Genomic DNA, 12,888 nt, shown 5'->3' on the forward strand with positions numbered 1-12,888 from the left:
TCCATGATGATGAAGACTTACGAACACCTTTGATTTTTAGTGATATTTTTTTCCTTCATGTGCCTAATCATGCTTAAATGAAGCAAAAATGTCCTATCAGTGTAAAGTGATATTCTAAGCCCACAGAACTCAAGCAGAATAAGATCCCTAAGCAGGTTTCTTGATTTATCTTCTTATAACAGTATAGAAAATGTGGATCAAAGACTAACAAAATGTACTGTGCCTCCAATTGGAATGATTTGTGCTATAAGTAAGCAGAATCTTCCACAATATGGCCCCCAAAGCAGTCTAAAAAGTTGCTGCAAACCCTTACCAAATGGTTGTAGGAAGGGTAGATTGGGGTGTTAACTCATTACTGTATGTGGTATCAACACTTACAGACACTTAGGAAAAAAAGGGAACTATCTGTTGATCTCTTAGTATTTTTAATCAATAGGTCCCATGACACTCTTCTCAACCACAGTCTATTATATTAACATTAGGATTCTAGAGAAAAAAATTAAATGGAGACAGATGAGGTTATTCTACTCCATATCCTTTAGCTGTGGAACACAAGAACATGTTGGGTATGTAAATTGCCCTTGGTTTGGATGACTACAGTAATCTTAACAAGTTACAGTGCCAGGAACTCTTGTGCAGCTGCAGATGCTCAAAAATCAGTAGCTAAACATTCAGGCAGTTTCTCTTAGAGTGATCATTTTTCTATTCCCACTGGTTTCCAGGCTGAGAGCTCTCCCATTCCCTACTTTGTTCACCACCTGCATACGATTTTCCCTTTTTTGACTTCTGGACGTATGTTAAAATTCCCAGCAATTCCTTGCCCTGCTTTAATTTCAGTCCCACTGTTCTGTTTTTTATCCACTTCTGTGTCCTAGTTCTTACTCTCCACTTTCAGGCTAAGCTCGTGTACTCTTTGTGTAGTTCAGGGTGGTGCTTTTGAATGCAAATTGAATGACATTTTCTGTTCATATACCATGTGTATGCTAATGTAAAGAAATAAACCTTCAGAGCAGACAAGGCCAACACCTTGCTAAACACTAGTATTTACTTCTTGCTATTGAAACTTCAGAGCACTCAGAAGGGATTGATAAGTTGCTGAATGGGGATGGTACAAATAATGTGTTAGTCAGCACTAGTGGAGTCTTCACCATTTCTAAACTGCAGACCTAATCATAGAATGGCTAAGTTAGAAGGAACCTTAAAGATCAGTGTAGCGATCAGAAGGCCTAACGCAATAGCGTAGCGATCAGAAGGCCTAACGCAATAGCGTAGCGATCAGAAGGCCTAACGCAATAGCGTAGCGATCAGAAGGCCTAACGCGATAGAAATAGCATTACAAAAGGTGGAAGGAAAATACAGCGCTCACCCAGACCAGAAGATTTTTGGGCTGGCAGAGAAAGGCTCCCACCAAGGAGGGATCTCCAGGAAGAGATCCTTCCTTGGGGCAGTCCGCCCTTAAATGAGGCCTAAGAGGGGTGGAGCCAGGCTCCACCCCTTCTGGTTGCACAGGTGAATTGCCTTCACCGGTGCTCCCAGGGCTGACTGGGTCTTTCCTCCAGGTGCTCAATCAGTGGTTCAGGCCATGACTCAACAGTTCCCATACAATCATCAAGGTATAACCCCCTTGCTGTGGACAGGATTTCCATGGAAGGGGCTGCTTAGGGCTCCATCCAACGTGGCCTTCAGTGGAAACCTCTGGGAATGGGGCATCCACAGCTTCTTTGGGCAACCTGTTCCAATGTCTCACCACTCTCTCTGAGTAAAGAATTTTTTCCTAATATCTAACATAAATTTCCCCTCTTTTAGTTTAAAGCCATTCCCCCTTGTTTTATCACCATAAGATCATGTAAAAAGTTGGTCCCCCTCCTGCTTGTAAGCTCCCTTCAAGTACTGGAAGGCCTCAGTGAGGTCTCCCGGAGCCTTCTCTTTTGCAAGCTAAAGAAGACCAAGTCCCTCAACCTTTCTTCACAGGATAGGTGCCACTGCCCTTTGATCATGTTCATGGCCCTCTGCTGGACCTGATTCAACAGGTCTGCATCCTTCTTGTGCTGGGAGCCCCAGGTGTAGAGGCAGTACTCCAGGTCAGGCTTTACAAGAGCTGAGAGAAGGAAGACGATCACCTCCCTCTCCCTGCTGACCACCCCTCTTTTGATGCAGCCCAACATGTCATTGGCCTTCTGGCCTGCAAATGCACACTGCTGGCTCATGTCTAGATTTTGGATCACCAGGGTCCCTAAGACCTTCTCTGCTGGTCTAAATGAATTCTTCTCCTAGTATGTACTCATATCTAGGATTGCCCTGACCCAGGTGCAGCCCCTTGCCCTTGTCCTTGTTGAATCTCATTAGGTTCTCCTGGGCCCACTTTTTGAGTGACTGCCAGTAATTTTAATATGAGTGATTGCCAGAAATTTTTTATTTTAAAATTCAATGCACTGTTCCTTATTGTCATTTTTGGGATTTTTTTCAGCCATACACAGTGTGGTTACTGTATGTGCAGACTAAACCTCAGAACCTGAAATTCCAACCATGATTATTGGATCTCTTCGGTAACAATAACTGCTGGGTCCTCATGTGTAAAGAGGGCATATTTGCCTGCTGGGAACAACTTTATTAGTCGCATTTCTCTAGTCCAACAAGCAGAGATTTCTTAAGGAATAAACTGTCCTGTGGTTCCTCTTGAACCCTGACAGGTGTGGGGCACGACCCACTTCACTGGGAAGCCTGTTTGAGTGTTTGAACACCCTCATGGTAAAGAAATGTTTCCATATATCCAGTCTGACCCTCCCCTTGTGCAGCTCTGTGCTGTTCCTGTCCTGCCATCAGTTCCCAGCAGCAGGGAGCCCAGCATCTCCCTCTGCTTCCCCTCCTCAAGGAGTTGCTGGGAGCAGGGATTTTGCCTCTCAGCCTCTTTCAGACTGGGCATCCTGAGTATCCTCAGCCTCTCCTCACAGGACATGCCTTCCAACCCTTTATCAGCTTTGTTGCCCTTCTCTGAACGCTTTCAGGGACCTTATTGTTGCTTTTGTATAGTGGAGCCCAGAAATGCACTCAATACTCGAAGACTACGCTGTCAGAAGTAGTTTCTGTTATCGCAGAAATGTGATGGGCTGAATCACACAGTTGGACTGCTGTTGTCAATGGATAGTCAGAAAGAACAGATAAGGAAAGAAAGGTGTGGGTGTTGCAATCTATACAAAAATGGGAATGGTTGATAACTGTCTTTGAAGAACAGCAATGCACAGGTTGATCTTATGGGTACAAATCACAGACCAAGCAAACAAGGGAAACTTTGTGGTCAATGTCTACTACATGAAAACCAATAAAGGAGAGGATGGAATAGTTCTTTCTTCAGCTGCAGGAAATATCATGCTTGCATTCCTTGATCCTGCTAGGTGACTTCAGCCACCTGAACATATGTTGGAGAAGCAACACATCAAACTGCAAGCAGTCCAGGAGGCTACTGGAGTGTGCTAATTTCCTAGTACAGGTGATAAAGGGCCCAAGTAAAGGAGATGCATTGCTGGGCCTATTGCTCACTAATGCAGAAGAACTTATTAGAGAGGTCAAGATTAGCAGTAACCTGGGGTACTGTGATCATGCCCTGGTAGAATTCTCAATCTTGAGAGGTATAGGAAGGGTAAAATTAAGAGTTGAGTCCCTAAACATCAGAAAGGTACATTTTTGACTGTTTAGAGCACTAGTGCATGGGATCCCTTGGGAAACTGCCTTCGGAGACAAAGGAGCAAATGAGAGAAGGGAAATATTTAAAGACATTTTTCTTAGGGTGCAAGCTCTCAATCCCAGCATGCAAGACTTTGGGCAGGGGATTCTGATAAAATTACTGGTCCTTAGGAGTATTCAGCTTTTAGACATCACAAGGAATGCCTGTTAGAAATATCATTACATTAATGATACTCTATCAGTTTGCTATAGCTGCTGACATATATGTATATATAAATACTCTCTAAGAATGGTCTGTGTGCCCTTTTTCCTCCCTTTTTTGGGTGTCTCAATTTGTGAAGACTCGGTATCAAACACAAGTAGCCACTTTTTAAGTGGCAAATGTTTTCCATTCCCTCTTACAGCAATTACAATGGCTATGAGCAGAGTTTCAGAGCAAAGTCCACCTGGAGAACTTGGGACTGGAGATGCAAGATGAGAGATCTGTCACTGGGTCACATATCCCTGCACAAACTGGGAACCCTTCCTTAATGCTTTACTTTAGTGGATGCAGAGATAAAGAGGTGATATTTTGGAGGAGACAGAAATAGGAGAGAGCATCATCGGGGATGGTGAGATTGACTCCCAAGGATCTGATGGCTCAAGATTAACCAAAGCAATAACTGAGAAGATCTTTGCCAAGAGCAGTGACAGCAGCATTTTTGTGCAAACTGACAAGCCCATTTACGTGCCAGGATGAGAAGGTAAGTCTGAGTACACATATGAGTAAACTGTGGCAGCATTTGTGGGGATGTTCCTTGCAGTATGCAGATCATTGTATATCCCCACTAAGATAATATAGTCTTTGATATGGATTGCCCAGCAGGTATAATAATTACATTGGTCCAAGATTTTAGCAAGGAAATCACACTTGATATATAGTTCATTTTTCTACCATTACTTCAGGCTTGTTCCCGAAAAAAATAAAATAAAATTGTACCAACCAACTCTACAGCTGCCTTGATGCAGACTTTTCAGGTCTATAAGCATTGGTTTTAAGTCACCTCCAGGAAACTCCATCCTGGATTTCTCCTTGTGCAGTCCAGCAATGACTGGTCAAGAATATTTCTGAACTTGCCACCATTGTTGCCCTGGATTATAAATGATTGTTGTTGTCTTGTCTGTTTTAGAAATCGTAGAAACTCATTTGGCAAATGTTTGTCACCTATCAGATGACTGTCATCTTAAACTTGCTAGTTATATCCAAGCTACTCAAATAACTTGTGCCTAAAGGACACTTCAGCTTCACTGAAGACATGTAATGTAATCTCAGTTACTGGGAAACAACACTCTCACATTCTTTCTACTGAAGGTGGAAAAATTCCATTTTTGAAAAAAAAAATTCATTTAGAGTCTTTTTGCAAGACCTTATGGGTATTTCTTTTGGTGCATTTTGTAAGACAAAACTGTTACTATTTATTAAATCATTACAATGGCTTTGAAACATAACCTGAAGTAAAGGATAGTTCAGATTCTTCCAGAAAACATCCGTACTCTTGGCCCTTTCGTGCCTTAGGGACAAAATGCGCTTCAAACTTGGTTAAAGTCTCAGATCCCTTCTGCACTTAGTCCAGGAGATAACCAAACTTAGACCCATTTCTAACCCAGAAATGAGTGGCTTCGAAGAACTGTCTGCCTCTGGCCTTACGTACTGTACTCTAGTTCAACTCTCTCCTTTTTTTGACCCTAAGAATCACTTCAGGGAACCAAGTGAGTCCCTAGGAAATAATTCAAGATCTGGACAAAAAACAAACACTGCAACCTGGAGTCTCTGCCAGCAACATAAAAGAAAACAGTTTAAACTGACTTTCCAGATATATATGTCAAATCTGCATGCTGATGAAATGTAAAGAACAATGGCAAGAAACTTTATGGAAAGAATGTTTTTAATTTTGAGGTTCAAGGAGCAAATGAGGAATGTGGTTTTTTTTCCTTGTTCTTTTTTGTTCTGGTGCTCACTGGTGGAGCTGAAAGTGTGTAACTATGAGATGCCTTTATTTTTCATTATTCTGACTCCAAATTAGAAGATGATGCAGAGCTTTTTTTTGTGTGTGTATGTGTGTGTGTGTGCGTGTGTGTGTGTGTGTGTATTTAGTCTGCAAGGGGCAGTGGCTAGCATAGCCAGTCTAGTAAGATGACTTGTGGAAGCTAGGTTTTTTTTGAAGAGTGAAGTAATAACCTACTGGAGGGTCAAACAGAGTTTTCTTGTCCTCCTGCTGTCAGAATGGGCCATGTAGAAGAAATTATTTTCCATATATCAGACTAGTCTGTCTCGAAGCAGGATCCTGATAGTAACCAGATTGGTCAGTGTATAAGAATGAAACTGGAGCAAGGCGTTTCCCAGCTGTCCTTCCAGCCAGCAGCTGAACTACCCCTTGGAAAATATTCCAGCATCACGGCCAGCAGGGAGACCTACAGTATCTTCATTGTGGCTGAGTGGTATGAAAGCGAATGTGGATGCGGGAAACAGAGGAAACCTTCCTGTCCATCCTACAGAAGTCCTGGACTGAAAGTGTTTTTTCCTTGCTAACACAGATCCTGTGAGTTAGTGTCAGTATGAGGAGATGCCTTCATCTCTTGCTGTGTCCTTCTCCCACATACGGACTTACCTGGGTGAGAGCCACCAAGCTACCTCTGTGCACCACTTGCCAATCATGCTGCTTTCTTCCCTGTGATCTGCTTTTGAAGTGACTGTGACTGAGTGCTGGCAGATCTTCATACTAGATCCAACTTTTTCAGTGGGGATGTGTGGGCAGGTATGTTTTGGAGTTTGTGGGTTGTGGTTGAAGTGTGGTAGGAAAGGAAGAGTTCCTCAGCAAGTTTCCCTTCTTGAAGAGGAGATGGTTTAGATTGTTGTTTGTGGGAGTCTGAAGAGGCTTTGAGAGACTGACAGAGCATTTTGTGGCACTTGACTCCTTGTGGACACCAGTCTGTTGTGCAGCTTCCCAAGAATGGGAATTCCTTTTCTTGTTTAGGATATACAGTGAAAAATATACGTTGGTTATAAGGCAATTAGTTATGTAGGGAGTCCAGTCTATCAGGGAAGCTGTGGGTCAGAAGAGAAAGCTGTTGGCAGAGCTGTGAAAATGAAAAATCAGCTTGTTTCCAAGGCACTTGGACCACAGTGCCTTCAGTGTGTTGCCTTGTTTTCCCATGTGTTATGCTTTATTTTTGTTCTTTACAAGATATGTATATGTGACATCTATCCAGAGAACAATTCAAGTCTTCCTGCTGTGCTCTAAGCAGACCATAGCTCAGCTGTCACATTTTGTCCTGATAGCTAGATAAGAGTTCATCTCTCAAACAAGCTGGTAAGTTCCCATTGCCTTCCTTCCAGCCTGATAAAACTGGTTATTCCTCAACTTTTACAGACACTTTTCTCTTCAACCTCATCAGCGATCACAGTCACGGTATCCTAGATGTGGTAGCTGCCCTGGTGGTAGCTGGCACAGGCAAGTCCTCAGACCTGTGCTGTGCTGAACATGTGTGTGGAAATGATGAGTCACAGCTGCTGCTCTCTTCTCTAAAAGGAAACTTGGGGTGGCAGCAGGTGGAAATTATAAGAGAGTACACAAATTTCAGTAACTAAAGAATTGTACACAGTGGCATAAGCAGGAGACACGCTGTAGGAATCCCGGGTGATTTTTCTGGATGCTATTTTATTTGTCCTAACCCTCTCTTAACACCTCTTAAAGTACTGGTTATGTGCATGTAACAAGGAATCATGTGCATCTCCTTATTTCTGACTAGTAAGACGATGTAATGGGATCAGGACACATTGTGCTCTTCTGTTGGTTCACTGTTTCACTGTGCATCTTGCCTCTTTTATGAAGATGTAGAAATAAGTATTACCTGTGTTGCCCTTATGTCTGAGCAAACAACCTCAATAAATCTTAGTGTATCACACTATTACTAGTATCCACGGACCCCTACAGTAGGAAGGTAAGCACAGCTACCAGGAGCTTTGCTATATTCTGAAGCCTGGAACTCTTGTTAATGCTCTTATCAATGGAAAAAGAAAAAAGGGGAAAGATTACAATAAACTTGAAAAGTCTTCTTCAACTCATTGGAGATGAGGAAAGACAAATTGCCCACCTCTGAGGATGGCTGTTCTTCTCAAATTCTTCTTGAAAATGTTTTTCCTTTGCTGAACTTGTGCATAGTCTTTTTCCTGTAGATTAGATCTGCAGACTGAGGCAGAACAACATTGAAGAATCAAGTGATGAACCTGAATCAAGGAGACTGATAGCACACAGATATCCTCTTTTTGTGAGCACCCTGTGGCCATAGTAGTTAAAAGACACATGTGCTGCAGTGAGATGGTTGAGGCTGATGTCAAGATGCAGAATAGCAAACTGTCTCAGCTGTAGCTTCCACAGTCTGTGCTTAGCCCAAACAGATCTGAAGATGATCCTGGAACCTGTTCTCATGTTTCACAGCATCCTTCCACACCCTCCTACTCTTTGCATTTTTTTTCCTTTTTTCCTGCCATAATAAATTATTTTGTTGGTTGTGCTTTCATGCGTGATAGAGGAAAGGAGGGGAGAAAGGCCACTTTCACCGCCCTGTCCCCCTTTTGGAGAGAAGGAAAATAAACTGACCCAACTAAGATAAGGAGAGAAGATAATACAGTAAAGGGAGTTACAGTTAATGAATCAAACAAATGGGAGACAGAGAAAAATTCTGACCATGCTGCTCACTGCGCTGCCAGAAACCAGAAAGCCCTTCACCTGTCGCCCAGAACTGGAGATCACATAGGGGGCACTGAATACTCCTGAGAACAGTAGTCAATTCAATCTCAGTGCATCTTTCTCTTGGAGAGTTGGAACTCACATGAGACTGCTAGAGAGCACAGGACCAGGAAGTACAGCTCCACAGTGCAGTGTGCTTCTGCACCCAACAGCCTGTCACATGATGTCATGACATGGAATATTGATAAAATCTGCTGGTAAGACCTTTGAACTTATTTTAAAAATAATTTCAGGTGCATTTCCCTGCTTCTTCCCTTCTTACTGTCTCATCTCACTGTGTCTTTCCTGGCAGGAGTAGCATACGGATGAGTTTCAGAGAGGGGTTTTCAGTTGAACATGTGCTGTGCTTCTTTCCTAGGTAGTAAATAAGGGCAGCTTCTTGTGGATGGTCAGAAACTCACTGATATCAAAAAGGATGTTGGGAACTCCAGAAAGTAGTTTTTAAAACAAAGACCGTGACCTGTTGAATGCAGGAGACATCTCAGAATTAGAGGGTTAGCTGAGGAAGGTGTTGATAGCATAAACTGGTTGATTATGAAACTCTCTAAGACTCAAGTTGGAGTTTTAGAAGGCAGGCATTCTTTATTTTCAGCACCAGATGCATGGAGGATAAGCTCCGCCTATCATGCATAGCTTGCACAAAAGATTTTCAGCTTACATATGTTACTTGTGCTACATATGCAAAGGTTTTCCTGGGCAGCACGTACATATTCAGTGCTTCCCCCCCAAAATCATCAACAAAAGGTTCCACCTCTTTGCATGTGCTCAGTCTCTTTGTGGTGTGGTGGTCCCAGGGTCTTCTGGATGAAGTCAGTACTATTCCTCACTGTCTTCACTGATTGAACCTGGTCTTCATGCATGCTCAGTTAGTTCCTTGCCTTGATTGCACAATACTTGTTTTGACAAAATTAGCTGATTCAAAGCAGAATTTCCCTTTTCTACTCGATACAAAGAGTTCAGTATATCATTGTTATATATTTGGTACAAGGACACAGGTTCTTACTGTTTTCTAAACTAACTACAGGGCTATCCATCAGTGAGAATTAGCAAGTTTAACAATACCTCTACAGCTTGTATCACTGTGTCTTGGTGGTTTGGGAAGGACTCTGCATCTCCATGAGAGGATAGTGTTGGATTTGGCTGATAGGCTCTCACTTTCTTATTTCTTTCCTTAGATCTGAAGGGCTCTTTCTCCACCCGTCTTACTCTGCTCCCAGCCCCTCCTAAGGCTTAAACCTTGTTCCTGATGGAGGCATTGCTGGTAACAGCAGAATTCCCCAGTACTTCAGTATTTAAGTGGCACTTACAGTGAAACAGACTCAGGGGTGGCGTGGTGGGGTAGTAGGAGTGGTGCAGAAAGGAGGTAAAAATATGAGGCAGGAATTATATCACTTGCATTGCACAGACAGCTTTGTTGAAGCACTAGAAGAACTACAGTCAGGTCATTACCTGTCCTCTGGCTGTTTTCTCTTTCTGATGTGTTCTGTCATTGTCCCTGTTTGACCGCAGGGCCATTTTCTCCCTTTTGGAGCCTGCTGCTGTGGGTCACATGGGTTCTGCTGGCTGCATGCTGGGCATGTTGTGTGTGCTGTTCCTGGGGCCAGATCATCAGCTTTGCATCAAAAACACGAGTGGTTTACTGTGATAGGCAGCAAGGCAGCAGGAGAAGGAGGAAAGACAGAAAAACATCTCTGGGCAATCTGTTCCTGTGTCTCACCACCCCTATTGTAAAAAAATTCTTCTTTATATCCTATCTAAATCTACCATCTTTAAGTTTGAAACCATCTCCACTTGTCCTATCATAGCAGGCCCTGCTAAAGAGTCTGTCCCCTTCTTTTCTGTAGCTCCCCTTTAGATACTCAAAGTCTGCTACCAGGTCTCTCCAGAGCCTTCTCTTCTTCATGTTGAACAGCCCCAGCTCTCTCAGCCTGTCCTTGTACAGGAGGTGTTTCATCTCTTGGATCATTTTTGTTGTCCTCCTCTGGACACTCTCCAACAGGTCCACATTTCTCCTGTACTGTGGACTCCACATCTGGACACAGTGCTCCAGGTGAGGCCTCACCAGTGCAGAGTAGAGGGGCAGGATCACCTCCCTCAACGTGCTGGCCACACTGCTTTGGATGCAGCCCAGGATATGGTTGACTTTCTGGGCTGTGAGGGCACATTGTTGGCTCAATGTTCAGCTTGACATCCACCAGTACCCCAAAGGTCTTTTTGTGAGGGCTGTGTTCAATCCTTTCATCACCTAGCTTATATTGGTAGTGGATGTTGCCTCAACTCAGGGGCAAGACCTTGCACTTAGCTTTGTTGAGCCTCATGAGGTTCACCTTGGCCCACTTCTCAAGTCTAGGCCCCTCTGGATGGCATCCCATCCCTTGAGCGTGTTGACACTACCCCCAACCCCCTACAGCTTGGTGTCATCTGCAAACTTGCTGAGGGTGCCCTCAATGCCACTGTTGATTTCATTAATGAAGATGTTAAAGAGTATCGGTACCAGCACTTACCCCTGGGAGACACCACTTTTCACTAATCTCTGTCCAGGCATTAAGCCATTGACCACCACTCTTGGGGTTTGATCCTGCAGCCAGTTCTTCACCCTTTGAACAGTCCACCCATCAAATCCATATCTTTCCAATTTGGAGAGAAGGATGTTGTGAGGTACCATGTCAAATGCCTTACTGAAGTCCAGACAGATTACATCAGTGGCTCTTCCCTTGTTCCCTGATGCAGTCGTACCATCATAGAATGCCACTAGATTGGTCAAGCAGGCTTTGCCCTTGTTAAAGTCGTGGTGGTTCTCTCATATCACCTCCCTGTCTTCCATGTGCCTTAGCATAGGTTCCAGGAGAATCTGCTCCATAATCTTTCCTGGCACAGAGGTAAGAAAGTAGGTCTCTAACTGTTTCCACCTGAATTGTGGGGGGCTTATTCTGCTCCCCATCCTAGACTTCCAGATCAGTGGAATTATCCCGAGGTAATTGATCTGACTTTTAAAGACAAATGTAAAGAAGGCACTGAGAACCTCAGTCTTTTTTATATCCTCAGTGGTCTTGTTCCTCACTGCATCCAGTAAAGGATGGAGTTTCTCCTTAGCCTTCCTCTTACTGTTAATATATTTATAAAGTTTTTTGTTTTTACTGCAGTGGCCAGGTTGAATACATGCTTGGTTTTTGCCTTTCTAATGTTCTCCCTGCATATCCTAACAACTTCTTTCTACTTTCCCTGAGTTGCTGTCATGGTTTTATGATTTTTGTTATTGGTATTCCACATCATAACATCATGTAGTGCACTGGGAGTTAAAGAGTTAATGCTCCAGTTCCATGGATCATGGATAGTTCCGGGTACCTGGTTCTCAGAAGAGAAGAAGAACTACATATCCCAGAGGACTGCTTGCTGTTCTGCTACTGTTTTCTGTTCAGAGAGAAAGATGAAAACTCTTTGCAGATCACGAGACGTCCCTTTTTCATCTTCTGGCTCATCCTGGCAGTGCCTCTCTCCCTAGACATCTCGCCCCCAGCACTGGAGGAAGGGCTTTTGGTTTTTGTACACTCTCTCTCATTTTATTTGATTTATTTTGATTTATTCAATTCCAATTGTATTGTATTATATTGTGTTATCTTGCATTCCAATATCTTATTTAGTAAATTAGCTTTCCTCCTCAGATTGTTGCCCCTGTTTTGTTTTCAGGCCAATCTCCCATCTCCCTACCCTTTCCCTTTTCCCTTTTCCCTTTTTCCCCTTCCCCCTTTCCTGGGGTGTGGGTCTGTGGGTCCTCCCGCCTCACTAATCATGGAACCAGGCTGAACCAGCCAGTAAACTGTTGGTGGTTACTCATCCCTTCTTCCACAGGAAGAGCCTCTTCTCCTGGAGCTTCAGAAAAAGTTCCCTGTTTATCTACTCAAGCCTTCTTCCCTGCTGGCTCATCTTAAGGTACAGAAGGACACCCTGCTCCTGCACCTTCTTGAGGAGTGTCTAGCCTTTCTGGACCCCTTTACCATTCAAGGCTGAATCCCAAGTGATCCTACCTACCAGTGTCCTGAATAGTTCAAAGTCCGCCCTCCAGAAGTCTAAGGGAGCAATTTTGCTCCTTAGAGTCCTCTCTGGACTTCACCAAGAATAGAGAACTCAACCATTTTGTGGTCACTCTGCCCAAGACAGATCCCAACCTCTACATCTCCCACCAGTCCTTTTTTGTGAACAGCTAGTCTAGTAGGGCACCTCTCCTGGTAGGCTCTCTTACCAACTGTGTAAGGAAGTTATTTTCCACACAAGCCCCCTAGACTGCTTCTTCTGTGCTGTATTATATTTCCAGTATATATCAGGGAATTTGAAGTCCCCCAAGGACTGGTAATCATGCAATTTCTGCCAGCTGCTCATAGAGTGCCTCATGTGTCTCCTCATCCTGGTTAAGTTGTCT

General features: G+C 43.6%; 1 protein-coding gene across 1 annotated transcript in view; it reads left to right on the forward strand.

The window, feature by feature from the left end:
- The window catches only part of RIMKLB (ribosomal modification protein rimK like family member B), an 89,958-nt gene extending 85,534 nt beyond the window's left edge, over positions 1-4,424 (forward strand). Inside the window, exon 9 of the mRNA XM_021394619.1 lies at positions 4,086-4,424. The gene's annotated coding sequence lies outside the window, so the exon portion shown is untranslated. The remainder of the gene's footprint in view (positions 1-4,085) is intronic.

The sequence above is a fragment of the Numida meleagris genome, chromosome 1 (genome assembly GCF_002078875.1).
Source record: "Numida meleagris isolate 19003 breed g44 Domestic line chromosome 1, NumMel1.0, whole genome shotgun sequence".
NCBI lineage: Eukaryota > Metazoa > Chordata > Aves > Galliformes > Numididae > Numida > Numida meleagris.